At 40.6% G+C, this 21,945-nt stretch overlaps 1 protein-coding gene and 1 long non-coding RNA gene across 3 annotated transcripts in view; one reads left to right on the top strand and one right to left on the bottom strand.

Moving 5' to 3' along the window:
* Positions 1-21,945, bottom strand: part of LOC139709985 (zinc transporter ZIP11-like) — a 42,508-nt gene that overhangs the window by 18,511 nt on the left and 2,052 nt on the right. The window lies entirely within an intron of this gene.
* Positions 7,690-13,408, top strand: LOC139709984 (uncharacterized). Its single transcript, XR_011709422.1, has 3 exons — positions 7,690-7,785; positions 11,479-11,866; positions 13,385-13,408. It is a non-coding gene; the product is annotated as an uncharacterized lncRNA (long non-coding RNA).

Below are 21,945 nucleotides of genomic sequence, written 5' to 3'. Positions count from 1 at the left end.
CATGTGAGTACAGCTTTATTACTGATCAATGCACATATATTCCCTGACCAGAGAATGAATCAAGACACCCATGAATCCCTACGCTACCAAGTCTTTATTAAGTTTTCACATGTTTCTATAAACAGTGATGTCGGGCATAGATTTGCACAGGAAAATACTATGACAATCATTCTGCTGGTTGAATATAAACAACATTACTAGCAATTACAGCCAATCCCTGCCAGGTTTATACATGGCGTGTACAAGACTGTGACAATTCAAATGATGAAAAGGGATGAAACTAATTCTTGTGTAAAAGTCTGTTTTTTCTTATTCTACCTACATTTTCTCAGTATCATTTTATTACGTACTATGACATCGATCACACATTTTGCTGTACAGTTCCCATATTGAAAGGAAAAACATGGCATTAACCAAACATTGACAAATTTACAACTTTTAAATATTGTCTAACTTTCCTCAAACTTTTACAGTGTGTTTCCCTAATCTCTCTGCATTTGCTGAAACCACATTTAATGTTTTATGGAATATTTCCCTTTATTAACGTACCATTCATTTGGCTGCCTGCCGGGGTTTGTGAATACAAGGTGTACCACAGCTTGAGGGCAAACTAACAGTGGCCAGCTGAGCAAACCACACCTCCAACCATACCAACAGTGTTGACTCCTATCAGTTAGCATAAGATCATCAATATGAACCAAGACCAATATATTTAGTGGGATTCATACATTGTATTGACTGCATTTAGCAAAATATAAATCTTCAGATTTGCATTGTGATCCAAAGCTAAGTTTTTGCCTGTGTGGACATAAAAATCTCACTCAATAGCGCAATCAGCATCAAGATCCAGATCCCACGAAATCTTGCAATTATTTCACAACTACACTGTACTATAGATCTGTTGATCATGGTAGTTGTTTCTCTGAGCTTGCTGTTGCAATTGAATTATTATCACACTCAGTAGTTTGGTTTTTTTTTTTATTGGTGTATAGGCACATTCCCACCAACACACACACACACATCAAACTCCCCCCCCCCCCCCTCATGCACACACACAAACTCTTACACACACACACACACACACACACATGGGTAAAATGTAAAACAAGGAATTTTCGCGTGCACTTTAATTTCGCGAATTAATGCACGCGAAAGTCCATGTTTACATTGATATGCATTGAACGCCAGTGGCTCTTCGCGAAAATTTCATGCCACGAAAAAGGCTGACGGCTCCAATTCGCGAAAAATTCATGCCGCGAATATATCATGTTTTACAGTAATTCCGTGAAGTTGGGGCACAAAGTGTGACATTTTAGCATAACTCAATACTAATTATGCTATACATATATTGTTTATAGGCTTTACATTTGTATTGAGACCATACATTTTCCTGGAAATTTTGTGCCATTCAGACTCAATTTTGATGAAGTTATTAAAACGATATGTAACGGTGTCCTGTAGCATCGTGACGTGTCCATGTAGCATCGTGATAGTTAAAATCTGGTCCTTTATGTAAAAGTGAAATTCTGGTTTGATTCTCACAAACACAAACATGACAGTTAGTTTTAAAGTTCTGATGATTACATGGCTTGGCCAACATTAAGTATGAAGTAGGGACAAATACTCCAATTGTAATGTGACATGTCCACTGATAAATTTATCATATCCCCTCATATTTTGCAAACATCCACACAGCATTGTCCCACAAGCATTTGGCAGAAAATCCAGAAATATTTTGTTCACATTAGTTCATAGCCAGGACAGGACAATGTCAAGCAATCAATGACTACAACTGTAAGGTACATGTTGTACGATCAATCAATAGAGCAAATTCCAGGAAATTATGCGTAGACTGTTTTACTCAATGCATTGACATAGAATACTGACCAAATGACTTAAATCTTCAGCTCTGTTGAAAACAATTGATGTAATAAAATACTCTCACATTACGTTAGACCAATGTTAAAAATCACTTACAATATGTAAGATAGCCACCGAATATGAGAAAATTCCATTGTAAAATCTAACCTGATTTCCATTGACCCATTGAAGACAAATCCTGAGTACACTCAGGCAGGTGTCTATATGTGACCCTGCACCACAAAACCAACAATATTAAAGTCACCTGACAGTGACATGGATTTTTAGTTAAGGGCAGATTCTGAAAGGGAAAACTTTAAGCTTTGAAATGATGCATAACTCAAATCAAATGGACTCTCCTAATCCATCTAAATACTGAAAAAAAACCCACATACTGTAGAAAAATGTTTACTAAGAAAAGAGGCTTTCAAGTATAGGGTCTATTCAAATGCTCAATCTTACCGAGCTGCGCTAGCTGTGCAGTGAATGGGACAAAAAACAGGATGTGAAACTCCACAGCATAAACAATGAAGGGATTATCAAAAGGGACTCGAACACCTCTTCACACTATTCTACAAAAAAGTGTCCTAGAAAATTTCCCACTTGTTTTATGATCCCACACTTATACCATGATGTCGATGAAATCTTACTCTTCCAAAAAATATGAAAAACTCAAAAGATTGACTAAATTGACCCATCTCACCTATTTTGCGTCCCGACACAAAATCAGTGTGTGCGACTTTTTGTTGGTTTTGTGATGCAGGTTCACATTTATATATACAATGTATATATGGAAACATGTGTTATAACAAAATCAGCTCATAGGGCTAACTATACACGTTCATGCGATCTGAATGCACTTTTAATGGTCACGCTGACGACTGTGCTGCTACACTCAAGCAGTGCACGCACTCAAGAGATCGTTGCACTTATGGTCACGCACGCGCGTGCATAATTTGCAGAGAGATCAACGTGCCATTTTGATGAACCCCGACAGTCAGGGATTGCGTTAGAAAGTGTCATTTTTTTGTTCCACGGACTTATCACGAGGGCTCTCTATGGACTTATGCACCTCTTGTAATATAAGCATGCACTTTCCAAGAGTAATGTATACATACATTTTTATAAGTAACGTATAAATTTTTATAAGTTTTGTAGTTGTGTTGTGGTTCCCCGATGTGATGGCAAGGCCCCGCTCGTCTGACGCTGTGCTTCGCACGGCGTCTGGTTGGGCTACTCATAGAGCTAACTTTAACTGAGAATTATAATTTCTACAGCGTCATGTACTAAAGTACAATTTATAGATCAGATCCTCAAGCATTTTAACCCCTTCTTCTCTAATGCTAGGACTGAGAGGCAATGGCATCTAATGATTCTGTGCATTTAATGCTGTGCTAGTCAACTGGCAGTGTAGACAGAAAGATCCGTCTGTCCGGAGGAGTCTTTTATTTTTATTGACGTTATCACTCTCCTCCGTAGACAGACGGAAGCTTATAGTGTACCTCGCTGTAGGGGTGCTCTTAACCACTGTCTCTATGGAGAATTGGGTGAGATACCTCACCCTTCTCCATTGCGTCGAATTCACAGCCATAGATCAGCAAATTTAAACTCATACTGGTATAGCAAAATCAACATTTCAAAAATGAATTGCACTCACCAAATTAATGATATATTCAAAAACATTTTGGTAGAATTTTCATGAAAAAAGATGCAGCCTACCAGCCCGTTGGTACAGTCGTAACAGCTCTTCAACATATGAATCCGTTAGTCAATCACTTGCGAGGTAGATTACTACATGTTTTTTATCAAAACACGGACCTCGCATGTGATTGGCTAACAGATTCAAAATGGCGATTTACAGCTAGCGAACAGTGATGTTGCGATATGGATACAAATTTCTGCGATCTAACCTAGTTACTGTGAGTATTTTGATTGTACAATGTGAGAAAGTTACCCCAAATATTGTTGCATAATGTGTCATGTCATGTCAAACTTGTTTGAGTGTAAAAAGCTGTATGAAATTGGGTTTATCGTAATGTTTGGTCTATGCGCGACCGCTGGCAGAGCACCCCTACAGGAGCCAGCATCATAGCCTTCGGTCTGTATAGGAGGGGATCTGCGAAGCCAGACGCAGTCTCTGCGGAACACATCTCCGACGACCAGATACAGACCGATCTTTCGGTCAACTGGCAGTGCACCTCATGATGAGTGGTACCCCTAAACATACTGTACCTTTGCAGTATGTATTCGAAAAATCATGATCTCAGTTTCATTTTTTTAATATCATTCAAACACACATACTGTACATTGTATGAGAAGAGATATTTTACTCACATTTCATTATATTTCTGGATCACCTGAATTATGCAAAGGAATACACTACCAGTGACAAACAGTTAATTTACCATGCAAGAAATAAATCATCATTAGAGGGGTCTATAGTATACAAATATTGACTGCTCATGAGGATGATGGTGGAAATTATCATTCCCTTCTATCACCCCGAGGCGTTAGCCGAGGGGTGATGGGAGGGTCGGTATAAAAAAGAGTGATAATTTCCACCACCATACGATTACAGAGCAGTTAATATTTGTTTTATATACCTCATCGTTTAAGACTTAACCAAGATCTAGGGCTAGGTAAATACGAAGTAAATTCTAACTGTTAGGCCTAGCCCTAAAATCAAGCCACAGTGCTCGCTTGCATGGTTTTCATGCATTTCGTAGACTACCCAGTAGGGCCTACGCACGGTACTCACTCACGGTAAGTCACATGGCCTTCGGCGAGCTCCTGCATAAAATCTTGGAAGAAGATTACAGTATGCATCCAGTTTCCCGTCGCTCGTGTTTTAATTCGATATTTCCAACATGCTGAGATTTGTCTCTGCTTCGGGATCCTAAGAAATCCTTAACTCTTAACGTGCCATGGTCGCCGAATGGCGACCCTAGTCCTGACTTGCCATGGTGGCCGATTGGCGACTTAGAAGAGTGAGAAAAGCATTGATCATTTAAGTTCTTGTGGTACCGTAATATGTTACACCGAGAAACTGCCAATGATATGTACTGGTAGCTGATTAGCATAGTCATCGTTTCTACTGAAAATATAAGCATGCTTACATTGGAAAATTTTGAGTAAATACATTATTTTTGAGCTAGATGTATTTTTTTAGAGTCGGGAAAATCCGCAGCGAGAGCACCCTCTGCGAGATGTGTATGGATCAAAAGTCTCATTGGTAAACCACGCGTGTGTATGCTATTGAATCTGCGTGTATTGTCTATGCGATTCCACTGGCATTGTTCCGCTTCGACACTGTCCTGCGGGAAGCTGCTTTGATTTTGTCCCTCAAAGAGGGTCAGCTTAGGTTCGTCGGTCAAGTCTTTCATCCTTTTGTTTTGATGAACGTCACAAATCGTCCCCATGCTAGCCTATAAAGTAATTGCACGCAGACAAAGGCCTGCCGATTTCAATAGAGTACCCCAGCCCATGGTCTGGTTAGACAAAAGCAGGATTAGTAGGTTCTTCCTTCTCAAGTGGACAAAAGACACTCTTGAAGGGCCCGGGACAATTACTTTAGTTTCTAATACAGGATCTGGGACTAAAGGACTCAGATTTGGGAATGTATTACTGAATCAGAAAGAGAAATTGCTAAGACAAAATAAACTGCTATTATCTTTGAAATCATACAATTCTAGAACGCAATTTTGTTATCATTTGAAAGAGGAGATGTTGCTCTATAACTTTCTCACAGAGTCAAGGGAGCGCTCTATTGAAGAAAAAACATGATTGACTCTTTTTTTTTCCGTACTACATACAAATTTATAATTTTTTGATGTATCAATTATTTCTGCAATTTTTCAGGTTCATGATGGCAAACTGACTACCGGTACATGACACGAAAGAACAAACATTTCTTGATAAATGTTGTGTAGAACTCGATTCAAAACAGATAGTTTCATAGATATGGTGGTTTTAAATGTCATTGTCAGTCCAGTTTCGAAACGTTCTGACGTTAGGTAAAAACCTCTGGCACGTTAGGGGTTTCGGCCAGGCACATTAAGAGTTAAGACAAAGTGTACGATCTTTGATTAAACTCACTTCAAATCAGGGAGGAGCGCTCTGTCACCATGCCATGTTGAAACATGCGCGTTGTGCATGTGCGCTATGCTACAGCTAGTGCGATGATTGTGCATGTGTTGTATATGATGCGCGTAGTGAAGGGTTGCGGACACCGCGCGCGAAGTCTAGTGTACTTGTTATGTGTAAAGTCGCGGAGGGTTTACGAATTCTATCACGAGGGTTTTGACTTACTATCATGAGGGTTTTGCCTTTCTATCACGAGGGTTTTGCCTTTCTATCACATACATGAAAACTCTAAGGCAAAATAGACGGGACTAGAGTAAAATATCCCGTTTGCGGCAGTTTAAGCATTGTTAAGGGTTTTTCCAACTTGTAAACAAATCAGGCAAATTATTTTTAACCATTTCATATATCATAGACAAGATTATTCATTAACGCAATTGTTTTCATGAAAGAAATTTACCATTGACCAACGCATTTTTTATGATTTACGAGGGCAAAACCCGGCACAATTTTTGCCGATAAGGGCGATATGCGACGTAGTATTTCTGCTTGCGGCACGATGTACAATCCCTATGCAATGCGCGCGTGCTCCGCAATCTTTAGCTGAACGCCTTCACATGTCTCGCGAACATTGCGTAAGCGCCAATTCCCATTGCGAAAGCACGTGAAAATAGCGTGCGCACATGCATTGGCCGCAAACAAGATCGCAATTCTGGCGGTGTTGTTGATGTCTTTCTCGTGTTTTTCTCATTTTTTTTCGATGGTAACATCCACTTTCCGAAAAAAATGGCGGCCCACATCGGCTCGCGAAAATTCTATTTTACGTGAGGATATGTTTTCAAAATCCATGAACATCGAGAAAACGACAAAAAATCCAGTTTCTTGGACCATTGTTTCTTAACTGTTATGTTAAGAAGTACCGAAAATTTCATTTTGGATGCGATATGTTGTCATTTATGTGAGAAAATTTCACTTTCGTCAGAGATCGTGCCCATTTTATCAGTTGGTTTTTGTTGATTGCTAGTGTGTTAGTATATGTGTAGTGTGCATGTAACAGTGCAATGCTGTGTTTAGCTGTATATTACCGTGTATGTCGTACAGTACCTGCCGCGAACGGCTGCAGGGCCGCTTACTGACGCAGTTACTCTACACCTTGTCACGTGATATACTTTTGACCAATGAGTGATAGGAATCTCACTTATGAGGGATGTAAAATTGCCTATCGCTTAAAGGGACTGGGGAGGAGTGTTGGAACCCAAAATGCAAAAGTGCTATTTCATGAAGTGAAACAGGCGAAAACAAGGACCAATGTCTATGAAAGGACTAAGCAATGAAAAAGAATCGATGAAAAATACGGCATTATGAAGATATCTATGATTTTTTGAAGAGCGTTACATGTAACGCTTGTCAAAATCACGGGGGGTCGGCTTAGAGGCTCTCCGTTCAAGTGTTGTTTTTGCCTCCCTCTTTTGTCCGATTTTGGCACAGCGTTAATGTATTGCCTTCTCCTCGGCGAAAAGCAAGCCCAAGATATCGCCCCTATTGCGAGGCGAAACCCGGGTGCCTGTTCACTGGCTAGCGAGCGTTATCGGTGCATTTCCCGGGATCCGCCCGGCAGCTTGTAGCTGGCACGGGTCCGCTTGGACTCTGATCTGCTGGCTGCGTATAAATACCATCCACACTAACAATGGAGCCGCAGGTGGAGAGCGAGAGATCTGTCTCCAAGAAGAGGAAGACCATGAAAACCAGTGACAGAAAAATAAAATGTAGAGTCCCAATTCCCCTCAAGACACTAGAAGATAAGGGGCTGAACGACAGAGATGTCATTTCACTTCGGCTGGATCGGTAATAAATTTGTGAAACTCGGAAGACCTCATAGTCATATTAGTTCAGTGTGAGTAGGACCTATAACAACTGTTACAGTGTTTAGTGTTGTTAGTGTAACATTAATTCTCGCTATCGCCAATGACGTAAAAAGTACCCGGATGTGGCTTTTCCTTCAAGATTTAGTGCACTTGGTAGCAAGGGCACTTCCGGCGCGGGTCATAAGTTGCACAACGCTAGCGTGCGCGTACGTGTACCTTACCTATAGCGCAGCAGTACCGCCCGAGCCAGCGAGTGGCCAGGCCTGTCATACTCGTACACTGTAGTCCCCGCCGCCGGCACGGCGGCCGGCCTTGCATTAGCATGCACCACTAGCACTCACTGCACGCAGCGCATAAGCTAACACATACCAGTACGGCGTACATCACAGATCAGTCATCTCTGCATACGATGAAAATATGCTGGAAAATATTCACCCACCTGGATATACAGTATATCGTCATGGAATTCCCATCTTTTTTTTTTATTTGTTCTCTGTCGAAATGTCGCGAACACAATCGGGAACGAACAGTGATCTCGAACTTATCCTGTCTCCGAAGCAATTTCTTTCAAGCAAGTACGTACAATGTACGTACATACATGTAGGCACTAGGCCTACTTATACCTAGTGCAAGTCGCGCGTGCACGTACTGCGCTGTGGAGTCACCCGCAAACTTCACCCACGCGGCCACGTCACGTCTCGCATGCCAGTAAGGGTCCTATTTCTGCAGATTTTTTTCATTTATTGTCGTGCGAACAACACATGGCAGCTTCGCAGCAACAACCAATAGTCGTATTAACAGCAATTACTTAAGAATGGAGAAATTTCAAATCATATTAAAGCTGTAATTCAAGTCGAGAAAACCGGAAGTACACGTAGAATACAGTCGGTTGTGTGTGTAAATAGCATTAGTCACGTATCACGCGCGTACGAACGGAAGTGACTTTGCTACCGGACTATCCCATAATGCACCGTAAATGACGCTTAAATCATCATCCGGGTACTTTTTACGTCATTGGCGATAGCGAGAATTGTTATAAAATGGGTTCAAGAATGTAGCCAATAGGAAGCGCTGAAATGAGACACACCTCCTTCCTTTACTTCAGTACAACTGCACTGCCTGTAATCCATGGTAGATTGCCGATCGTCTGTGCGCGCGGCGGCTCCTTTGATGAATTGCATGCATACGCGTACGAGCTGTCAATCCTGTAAACAACTTCTAGTTCGGGCTGCCGGCCGGCTGGCCTGTCTTCCCTTGTGCATAACATATGTGGCGTACGTACGTATACTGTACTATACGTACACTTTGTACAGTACAGTAGACCAAGCGTTATGGGACCGGACGCGTACATGGAGTCACTTTGAAGAGCAAATCCAACGATTTAGCAGGTTAATTCTCATGCCATTTTCAGAGTATGTTGTCTAGTAAGCCTATATGAGGAGTCTATATCAAGTCTTTAAGGTAAAGGGTGCATATTCTATGTAAAATAAGTAAGTTTTCATGCGGGTGTCCGGAAACCCAACCCCCCATTATACTTATACACACTGTACTGTATGTGCGGGACTTCCGCGAGTGCGACATGCGTAAAAGTTTGGGACGAACATCTTCGGACGTCTTGACCCACAAAGGTACGTGAAAAATGCTGAAAAATGATGTTAGTTTTCGAATTTTCGACCCATTTTATAAAACAAATGATGCACAGGATTATTTCGTGGCGTTAGTGTAGGCGTAGTGCACTCGAGGGTATTTACAATTGTGAAACATGCACGGAAATGAGTCACGTGTGCGTGCATTATTTTCTTCAGGTAAGCACTAAGAAGAGTCTCTCTTCCACCTCCCTGGCCTGACGTACGTCACAATGTTTTACACTAGCAGTGCGCACTCAATCAGTTGTTACAAGTGCGTCACGCGCTACTATACGCGCTGTCAATCCTGTAAACAACTTCTAGTTCGGGCCGCGGGCTGCCACAACAGCCGGCGGCCTTTCTTGTGCATAACAGTACGTGGCGTACGTATACTCTTATACGTACGTACAGTGAAGTACTAGGTGAGTGTGCGGGATTTCCGAGTGCGACGTGCGTAAATGTTTGGGACGAACATCTTCGGACATCTTGACTTTTGAGCGAGTGCTACATGTAGCTGACTGGTATTGACCCACAAAGGTACGTGAATAATGCTGTTAGTTTTCGACCCATTTTATAAAACTAATGATGCACAGGATTATTTCGTGGCGTTAGTGAAGGTGCGGCTCGCTCTCGAGTATTGACAAAACGCACTCTATCCTGTGCATCATTTGTATATTATAGAGATGTCACTTAGAGGATCTTCACACACTATTGGCCTACTATTTAGTAATACTGATAGTAGGCCTTGATTAGTAATTTTGTTAGGTGTCCTATGCCACACCCTAACATTTTTCTATTAAACTAAAAGATATACTTATAGGCCTATCAGAGTTTGCCTGAGATTTTTAATACTCACATATGTGGAGAAAGGCTACATGCAGATTCACAAAAAGGTGTATTCAGAATGCGATTGAGGTATGGTAGGTATCTTAGACCTATGTATTTTGAGACCCATAATTTAATGACATGAAAGTAGAATAGGGCAACATAATCCAGAATACGGTAAAATAGGAATTCGCGTATTATCTACATGTATGCAAAACACTTTATTAGCGTGCCATTTCTTAATGTGAACAGCGATTTATGTGTAATTAATAGAGAAGCACATTTCAAAAAGGAGAAATGTTGAGCCAAATTTGGGATGTCATTCATAGGCAAAAAAATTTCCAGTTATGGTAACTATACACAGCCCAGTCGCTGTACGTACGTAGCGACAGGATTCGCACAGTGTACTTACAGCGTGTGGTCGGGCTACAGCTATAATGGCAGAGAAAAAGGGCCTCGGACTAGGAGTGGTAGACGCTGTAAGTACGGTACGCTGTGCGAATCCTGTCGCTATGTACCTACGTACAGCAACTGGGCTGTGTATAGTTACCATAAGTTAACATGGAAATTTTTTTGCCTATGAATGACATCCCAAATTTGGCTCAACATTTCTCCTTTTTGAAATGTGCTTCTCTATTACACATAAATCGCTGTTCACAGTAAGAAATGGCACGCTATTTGTGTTTTGCATGTAAATACGCGAATTCCTATTTTACCGTATTCTGGATTATGTTGCCCTATTCTACCTTCATGTCAAATTATGGGTCTCAAAATGTCGAAATAAGAAAGTTACGACACTCATCAGAACTGACGTTTGTTACAAATTGGCGATAGGCGAGAAATCCAATTTTACGAAACGACACTGAATGAATGAAAGTGTCAGCGAATCTGGTAACTCTCGGTTTTTACAAAATACTTTGTGGAGACTCAACTGTGTATATGTTGTCATCACAGCTATGATCGGACCAAAAACGTGAATTCACATGTTTGGTATAAAGGTACCAGTACCTTGTTATTGTCTCCGGTACACATGGCATTGCAAAAATGTTGATTGAAGTGTATCTATTGTGCGTACATACATAAGTGGCTAATGGCGTATATGCATTGTAGCGCAGTTCACTCAGTCTCTATAGTGTAGTGGTTAATGGTGTATGCTTTGTAGCACAGTAGGTGCTAATTGTTGAGAAAGGTCTGTCAGATATTATTGTGGGTATCTTTTGTAGAGCAACAGCCAGCATCGCATTCAAGGACCATCCTGACTAGGCAGCTCAGTGAAGCCAGTGACAGCCCCTCTGGTCAGTTGAGACCAGCCCTCCCAGCTACCCAGCTTGATGAAGCCAGTGAAATTCCCTCTCGTCAGTTTTGACCAGCTACCCAGCTCGGTGAAGCCAGTGACATCCCCTCTCATCAATTGAGACCAGCCCTCCTAGCTAACCAGCTTGATGAAGCCAGTGACATTCCCTCTCGTCAGTTTCGACCAGCTAGCCTATACCCGGCTTGGTGAAGCCAGTGATGTCCCCTCTCATCAGTCGAGACCAGCCCTCCCAGCTTGATGAAGCCAGTGACATCCCCTCTTGCCCATTGAGACCAGCCCTTCCGTTGGTACAAAAGGTTTGTACAAACTAACTTTAATTACCTGGTACTATTTTAATACACCTAGATCCAACAACTGTTTTGAACCTGCAAATGAAAGTTAATGTTGATATTTAGTACACAAAACATCAATAAATTGAATAGATAACTCTGTGTACTCAAACGATGCTGTTCTTATTCTTGCTGTAATTTAACTTATAACATTTTTTTTTTAAACCCAAAGCTGTGGTAGTGGTTAATAAGATTATGGTTGTCTTGATCATTACTTTTAGGGTTACAAGTTACATAGTTTGTACATTGCAGCCACATATAGGCCTACTATATGATTGTATGTGGAATTATACAGACCCCCAAATCCCTTGCATGTGGCTGGATTGAAAGACATCATAGGCCCGATATGAGGTTGTATACACAACATATAAATAAATAGGGCCTACTTTGTAGATGGGTAATTCCATGAAGTTGGGGCAGTGTCCATGTATGTAGCATCGTGATATTGACAAAATACATGTCAGCATAACTCAATATCAATTATGCTATACATTTATTGTTTGTAGGCTTTACATTTGCATTGAGGCCACACATTTTCCTGGAAATTTTGTGCCATTCAGACTCAATTTTAACGAAGTTATTAAACAATATGTAACACTGTGTCCTGGAGCATCGTGACGTGTCCACGTAGCATCGTGATATTTTAAAATTTGGTCCAAAGAGACAAATTATGGCAATGAGCTTGACCAAAATTTGATGCAATATGCATATTTACAAGGTATGAATAAGATAGCTAAATATCTCAAATTTCCTGTACACAGTTTCAATTTTAAAAGAAAATTACAAAATGTATCACGATGCTAAGCGGTGTCCTTTTTTGTGTAAAACTGTGGAAAGGAGAGTTAAGATATTTAGCTATCTGACTAATCTAGTAATTATGCATATTATATCAAATTTTGGTCAAGCTAATTGCCTTAATTTGTCTTTTAGGACCAAATGTTTACTATCACGATGCTACATGGACACGTCACGATGCTACAGGACACCATTACATATCGTTTTAATAATTTCATCAAAATTGAGTCGGAATGGCACAACATTTCCAGGAAAATGTATGGTCTCAATACAACTGCAAAGCCTATAAACAATACATGTATAGCATAATTAGTATTGAGTTATGCTAAAATGTCACACTTCGTGCCCCAACTTCACAGAATTACCCAGATGCACAATGAGAGGCTGAGGTCATCCCGACGTCATGTGCAGTGTCAACTCATCAAAAATTTGGCTAGGGTCTCTGTAGGTCTTATTTTCCTTTTTGCTATTTAAGTTCTACAGTAGACAGTCTATTTCTAACATATTTCATGGAGTTTTCTCTGTTGCATGTATGTGAGCACTACAAGATAAAGCTACCTGGTAGACTCTACACTGAAATACATGGGATAGCAAGTTCTGTGACTAAATTTACAGATTGGTGAAGAACTAACGGGACTATCCTAATTGTAAGTCCGTGTTAATGCCTTTCATTGTGTCTGATATATACAGATGAACTCCAGTCCAGATACCCCTGTGAAATGGAAAAAGGACAAGTTCATGAATGCCGTTGCCTTCTCCAATTAGTTGTGGAGGAAAATGCTACTCTGAGGAAAGGACTTGGGTCAAATTGAAGTGGATCAAAACCTGGTGAGAGTGCTGACAGATATTGATTTTATCAGAGCCTGGGCAGATGTAAGGAGATAACAGGTTACTGTAAAAGTGGATATTTTAGCGCGACTAATTTTTTGCGGTCGGCGGGGTAAGAAGAGCTTCGCATGTTTATAGTTCCGCGGAATCAAGACATCAACTACTTGAACAAATGGCGAGCAAAAATATTCGCATGCTTTTATTTTCGCGCTAGTTTCGGCTTACGCGAAATGCGTGAAAATTTCAACCAACACCGCAAGAAATTTCCACTTTTACAGTAGATGATGAAGACGTCCCTTTGGCATGCATATCAGGGAATTTTTATGTAAATATCATAAATAAAATGAGCTATTTTCATTGGACTTTCAGCATATAACATAATTGCTTTCATCAGTACTAAACTTGTCATTGCTTGAATGATAGTCTTTAAAGAGAATATTTACTATGTGTATTACTGAATAGTTAATTGAGTCTATATGAGTAGTAAAATAATTTTTCATTGTAAATGTGTAGTAGTTACTTTATTACCAACATTCAGTCATTAGATGAGAGATCAATAGAATGTGCTTGTTGGCCTCTATTGCAGTGGAACAGCTAGCATCACATCCAAGTGCCATCACAGATATCCAGGTTGTTGAAGCCAGTGACACCCCCTCTCGCCAAATAAGACTGCCTCTTCTAGGCTACGCAGCTCGGTGAGACCTGTGACATCCATCTCGCCAGTGGAAACCAGCCCTCTCTGCCACCAAGCTCAGTGAATCCAGTGACATCCCCTCTCATTAATCAGAACCAGCCCTCCCAACTACTTAGCTCCATGAAGCCAGTGACATCCCCTCTCATGTTCTTCTTTGTGGCTGGCAAATGTTTGAAAACTGAACTTGGATGACTTCAATATCATAATTATGTTGAGTGCATCCAAGTGATGGCAATGATAATAGCTCTGACACCAGTTCTTCCTGTAGGCCTACTGTCAATTTATGCCTTCATTGTGTATTATAGCAAAAGACATGTTAGTAATGAAAAAGCTGCACCTTTGTACCAGGATTGTTGGGGATTCTGATAAATGCACATTGAACATGAATAACATCAATTCCAATCATAGACTACATTCATGTGATGGCAGTGATAACTGATATGACACTACATTTATATCTCTGAACTCTCTATTTCTGTCTTTCCTGTGAGGTAACAACAAACATGTTAGTACTCAAATGTGTGAATCAGAATGAAACAGTGAATTGATTGCCTGGAAAATTTGTTCTTGCCCCATGTAGCAAGTAGGGAAAATAAATCCTGTAAACTCCTAAACTGCATGTGCGTTAAACTGTTACTGGAAACTGAAAGGGCTGCAATATCCAGGCACAAAGTGTTTTGTCCTTTTTTATTGCGATCGCTCTTCGTCCGGCGTCCGTCGTGCGTCGTGCGTCGTCCGTCGTGCGTAAACTTTTTACATTTACATCTTCTTCTCGAGAACCCCATGACCGATTTTCACCAAACTTGGCAGGTAGCATCCCTAGGGGGATAGGATTTGAATTTGTTCAAATGGGCACCATGGCCCACCTGGGGGGCCCCAGGGGGGCCCAAACACCCTAAAATTAAGGAATCTTTAAAAATCTTCTTCTCTAGAACCAGAAGTGATAGGGCTTAATTGATACTATGAGTAAGTACATTGATGACTGTAGTTTCAAGTTTGTTCATGGGGGAATCAGGGGTGCCCCCCTTGGGACCCAGGGGAGGGGGGTGGGGAGGAGTCCTAATGGGGCCTAAATTGTACATTTTCATCTTCACTTTGAGATCGCCATATCTGATTTTCACCAAACTTGGTAGGTAGCATCCCTAGGGGGATAGGATCTCAATTTGTTCAAATGGGCACCATTGCCCACCTGGGGGTCCCTAGGGGGCCAAACCCCCTAAAATTAAGGAACCTTTAAAAATCTTCTCTAGAACCAGAAGTGATAGGGCTTAGATGATACTATGAGTAAGTACATTGATGACTGTAGTTTCAAGTTTGTTCATGGGGGAATCAGGGGTGCCCCCCTTGGGACCCAGGTGAGGGGGTGGGGAGGGGTCCTAATGGGGCCTAAATTGTACATTTTCATCTTCACTTTGAGATCGCCATGTCTGATTTTCACCAAACTTGGTAGGTAGCATCCCTAGGGGGATAGGATCTCAATTTGTTCAAATGGGCACCATTGCCCACCTGGGGGTCCCTAGGGGGCCAAACCTCCTAAAATTAAGGAACCTTTAAAAATCTTCTCTAGAACCAGAAATGATAGGGCTTAGATGATACTATGAGTTAGTACATTGATGACTGTAGTTTCAAGTTTTTTTCATGGGGTTGGCGGATTCATTCCCCCCCCCCCCCCCCCCCCCCCCACGCCCTTAGGACCCAGGAGAGGGCTGGGGAGAAGTCCAACACTTGTAATGGAGCCTGAATTGTACATGTTCATCTTCTTCTTGAAAACCTCAAGATGAATTTTGACCAAACTTAGCAGGTAGCATCCCTAGGGGGATAGAATCTCAATTCCTTCAAATGGGCACCATGTCCCTCTTGGGGGCCCCCTAGGGGGCCCACCCCCCCCCCCCCCCCCCCACATTGAGGAATATTTAAAATCTTCTGCTCTAGAACCAGAAATGATAAAGCAAAGTTAATACCATGAGTTTGAACATTGATGACTTTAGTTCCAAGTTTGTTAATTGCAGATTCAGATCCAGGACTGCCTGCCCCCTCCCCCCCCCCCCTACCCCCCCGAGTTGAGGGGGGGGGGGGGGGAGGGATCCATATGCAGACCTAAAGTTTCCAATGTTCTCAGGTAAGAGTGTGCAAGAATGCATGGAAGGTGAAATTGCGATAATCAGGTGAGCGCGTGACCCGCGGGTCTCTTGTTTTTCATTTGGTCTTTTTTCCCCCTGTGTTTCCCAGGTGTTTCAGAGGTGAAAAACTACAATTACTCCGTTACGATAAAATATGCATCAGTGTTTTAAAGTGAACTTAAGCAGGGCTGTCATGCACAACAGTGTACATCACTGAAGGGCCTTTCACACATTTCATTAATGCTGTAACTATTATTATTATTACTACTACTACTATTGTTGTTGTTGCTAATTTTTTATTACTATCATCATCTTCATAATGATTATTATCCTCATCATTTATGTGATCACTGATATCATGCCATGTGTTACATTCAAGTGGCACAGCAGGTCCTACACAGTAGCATTGTCCATCAGCATTTTGGAAGACACTTTTTCAGCACAAAATTTTGTGATAACTCTATCAAATCACATTATTATGAGGACAATATTTTTGTGGTAAATGGAGTTTGTGCCCTTGTAATATTCATTGCATCTATATTTTGTGGCCCAAAAAAAAAAGTATGAATTTTGATAAACAAATGTGTTGGAAGTGCTTCAAACAAGATGTTCAGTTTTCATTCACATAGATATAAAAATACATTGTAATATACATTTTGGTAGGTCCCTACATGATGTTCTACTGATATAATTGTATATCATATGCTCAAACCCTAAACCAATTGTGTTTTGACAATGCAATATGTAGAAGGTCTCCACACTGAAATAGTATAGTGTTCTTTGTACTTGAAGTCATTAACCCTGTGACATTGATTCTTGGACTTTCACTTCAATATTTTTTCCCTGCAAATGTGCAAGTTATTTGAAAGTGGTTGCATTTGTAAGGTTCTTTTAATTTACATGTTATAGTATTATTATCATAATTGTTCAATATGATAGGAGTATAATGTGTAGATGCCCAAATTGACTAATGACAGAATGCTGAGCAGTTTCTTTTTTCTTTTTTTTTTCTGCAAATGATTACCTTACCTGTGTCAATTGGCAATCTTTGCTTTACAACTATTTCTATTATGACATTTTATATTTAAAAGATATAGGCCTACATGCAAGTAGCCAGCACAGATTTGTTATCTCTACATTGTATATCACATCACATTACTGTGAGAGCAGTTTCTAAATACATGTAGCACATTTGCAATTAGAACCTGTGCTCATGATGCAACACCAAATGCAAATATACATGCAAAGATAAAAGAAAATGTAAGGTCAGTGTACCCTGGTACACACAACTTCTAATGTAGGTCCCATGTACACATGCAATTTATATGTGCACATGAAATTTGTATTTATGCATGGTAGTATAACGTAAGTGTAGGGATTTATTTTGAACCTTTTATTATAAGTGTATCCCCCCTTCTTTTATTACAGGTACCACCCCTCTACACATAAATACGTCAACCCACACATACAGTAGTACCGGTATTCACATCCACATGCATCCACACACCCCACCTACAATTGTATCACAGACACACCACATATCACATGACATTTTCCACTCTTTCACTTCTCACCCATTGTTCCCTGTAATACTGAAATCATGCCTAAATCACCCAAGCCTGCACATCATTTACATATTATTATGAATATTTAGTTTTAACCTTTGTTTCTTTATTTGCATGTTTTGTTATGTTGATTTTGTGTATGCATATTTATGTAACAACCCACATTTACATGTAAACCCATGCCAAATTATGTGAAGAATAAACTGGCTACAAGTTAGTTAGCCAGGGGACTCCTTCCAAGTAACACATGTGTGCTGCCCTAGTTTGCTTTTAGTGTGATGAGTGCTAGAGAGCTAAGTGAACCCTAGCCCTACATAAGTAATGTGTTAGATTTAAATTCACTGAAATATCACAACAAGATATTACCTGTGTATACAGGCCTAACTGTTAAGCGTCAATTTACCAATGAGAAAAAAATGTGTTCTGATGATAAAAACCCAATCAGGGTTCTAGATAAAACTGAGTGAATGTTGTTGACCTATGTGGAAATAATTGACTTGAACAGATTATTCCTTGTGTCTTGATTTTCTCCTTGTATAGGTGAACAAGACATTGCATCATCAGGGATCTTGCCAGCGTATATCACCCTTGTCGGTGCCGACAAGCGTGCGGTTTGAAGAAACAATTGCCGACAAGGGTAAAACTTGCCGACAAGGGTAACACCACGCGTGAACTTGCCGACAAGGGTAACACCACGCGTGAACTGCTTGCTTGACGAGCTAAGTTCGGACCAATTTCTCGCCTTTTTCAGTCTTTATTATCTGGCTAGAAAAGAAACTAGATGTTGAAAGGAGCAGCAGTTTACAAGCGCTAAAAGTTATCACGCACCGATCACAACAACTCGGCTCAACCAGGGAGGTGAGTCTCACCTCCCTGGCTCAACATAGCGACGTACAGCTGCACATACACGTACACACCACGTCACACACTTGCTCACTCACAATGCGCTCTGATTCGGGATCCACACACACAATAGTCATGCACCACCCAGCCGGCCACACAGCAGCCTGCTATGCTATGTGTGTACGACGGTATAGTGAGAGGGAGAGAGAGGACGGAAAGAGAGGGTCGGAGGCCGAGGGAGGCTGAGGAAGGCTGACACGTGCTCGCTTGTTGTCATGCTTGTTGTCGGGTTACGCAAAAACAAACGATGTGAAATGCATGCCCCCCTCCGCCAAAGGTTGTATTTTTTTTTTTTTTTTTTTTTTGCTGCTTTAATTTGTTTGTTCGTTTGTCTGCCTGTCTGTCTCTCTATTCGCAAAATAAGTCACAATTTGGGAACAGATTAGGATGAAAATTTCAGGAACAGTTAGTTGGTAAAATGGCGCAAGAGATCTTAAATTTTGATAGTGAGCAGGATTTATAATACCACCGGAATTCACAGCCAGGATCCTGGATTTTTAGACTTTGTTTCGCATATTTGAAAGGATTCGTATCAATTCTTTAGGAAGCTGGCCATCGGCAATGACGCAAAATTAGATGCGTTCAAAGCATTGAAAAAGAGAGAAAATGAACTCCATCTTTCGTTTAAAAAAAGAAAAAAGAACGTGCGATGGAGTACGTTTGTATAAGCAAATGCAAATTGTTATTTTGGTTTTGGTAGTTTCCGCGGGTTATTTTTATTTATTTTTAATTCAAAAAGCCATGCGTTCCATTTGAGCCTTTTCACTTTCCATGGATTTGTAAACGTCATTCGTGAATATTCCATTTTCCTTCTCCGGGCCGAAATTTATGGTAATTCTGTCATGATGGTCTTTCAAGTTCAACGTACGTAATGCTCCACGTGCTTCTGGCTTGGTGGGTTACGGGGCCTTCATGAGCAGAAAATAAATGGATAATCATTCATCAAGTTCCCAGTTGGTTTACTGGGTACATGCTATGTACACGCTGTTTACGACCACTGAAGCAAGGTGGCAGTACACGCGGCATTCCTTTATCTGACACCTGGCTTTCGTGGAAATTTCGTGGAAATTTCCGCAAGCCATGCGATATCAAGTTTCCCCACTGCTTGTGGTCGTGGTTTTTTTTTCATTCTTCATTACGAACATCAATTTGTTTAACTTGAAAAGTGTAGATAATTTGCTACGAGCACGTGTTTCTTTCTTTTTTTTTTCTTCTTTTTTTTTCATTGTGCAAAGCGTCAGTAACATTTTGTTTTGTTCATCGTCCGTGCATGGCAGGGGTTCATGGGAGGAGAACGATAGGAATGACTGGGGAGAAAATGAACTGAAAGAAGGAAGCACCTTTTGAGCAAACTGTCTTTGTTTTTCTCTACACCAGCATCAGTTAATATCACCACCAAGGTTCTTTTTTTTTCGTTACCCCGACAGATTCACGATAAAATAATGCTAGATTCTTTATTCTGAAGGTTCGTTAATCCAAAAATGATTAAGAAAAAATGTCTGTTCATTTCACAACGAAATCAGTTTTTGTTATTTCGAACGTTCTGCCAGTGAAATTTCGGAATAAAACGACGGCACAAAACTGCGTGTTTTCGTACTCTAAGGGTCTGTTACTCCGACAGAAATAGTGATGATAAAATAATAAATTGTAGATTCTTTATTCTGAAGGTTTGTTAACCGAAAATTAAAGGAAGAAAATGTCCGTAAATTTCAAAACGAAATCAGTGTGTCATTTCGAACGTTGCCTTGAAATTTCGGAATAAAACGACTGCCCAAAAACAGTTGCAGTTTTTTTACTCTGGGGGTTCGTTATACTCCGACAGATTGATGATAAAATAATGCTTGATTCTTTATTCTGAAGGTTCGTTAATCCAAAAATGATTAAGAAAAATGTCCGTTCATTTCACAACGAAATCAGTTTTGTTATTTCGAACGTTTCTGCCTGTGAAATTTCGGAATAAAACGACGGCCCAAAAACGGTTACAGTTATCTTTTACTCTGAAGGTTCGTTACTCCAAAGAATAATGATGATAAAATGCTTTAGATTCTTAGTTCTGAACGATCGTTAATCGGAAAACGATAAAGAAGAAATGTTCGTTTATTTCCAAACGAAATCAGTTATGTTATTTCGAACGTTCTGCCAGTATAATTTCGGAATAAAACAACGGCCCCAAAACGGTTACAGTTTTCGTACTCTGAGGGTTCGTTACTCCGAAAGAATAATGGTAAAATAACACTCCACATTCTTAATTCTGAATGTTCGTTGATCGGAAAATGATAAAGAAAAAAAAATGTTTGTTCATCTTCGAACGAAATCAGTTTTGTTTATTTTGAACATTCATCTATAGTACCGACCTTTGGTGTTGTTGTTGTTTCCGATTACAAACCTTCGAAGTACTCAGTAATGAATCGTTTCATTTTATGATTAAACAAACCTTCGGAATAATGACCATCATTACATGTATGATTTGTATGATGTCTCTTTGATGTCACGGCCAAACTACCGCAGTATAAAACCCAGAAAGGAAAGTGCAACGATGTCCCGAAAGTTGTCGATCGCTTCTCGCGCATCTGCATGCAGTAGGCCTACCACGTGGTCGAGCAGACAGCGAGAAAGCAAAAACACTGTACGGGCATAGCTAGTATATACACGGCACGCGTTGTTGCGATGCAGAGACGGCTAATCATTGCAACAGTGAAACAGGAAAGGCCTAAAAGAAATCGGAACCTTCACCATCGGCACCTCTTTCATTTATTATTTAGGAACTGCCGCCAACAAAAGGTATGGAGTTTCCGCATTGTTTCTGTGAGAATATGCCCCTCACAACGTTCATTACATCTCCGTGAAAATGTCGCATTTAGTGGCATTTTAGCGGCGATTTATATGTGTTGTATTGAGCATTAGCGAAGGCTTCCGGAACCCCCCTCCCGTACCCACCCCCAGAACAACGCGTATAACTGCCGACAAGCGTGAAGAAAATCGTGGCGAGAACCCTGCATCATGCATGGTTGCATTGTACATATGATAAATAAGAAAATGTATAAGATAGCCTCAGAAATTGTTGGATTGGTTATTAGACTATTACAGGTGTCACATTACTCAGTCTAGAAGACTGAAAATGATCTGATTCCCAACATTTTT

This window comes from Diadema antillarum, unplaced genomic scaffold (genome assembly GCF_040938485.1).
Source record: "Diadema antillarum isolate AM-2024a unplaced genomic scaffold, OU_Dant_1.0 seq00001485_RagTag, whole genome shotgun sequence".
Taxonomy (NCBI): Eukaryota; Metazoa; Echinodermata; class Echinoidea; order Diadematoida; family Diadematidae; genus Diadema; species Diadema antillarum.
This window is presented reverse-complemented; position numbering and strand designations above follow the sequence as displayed.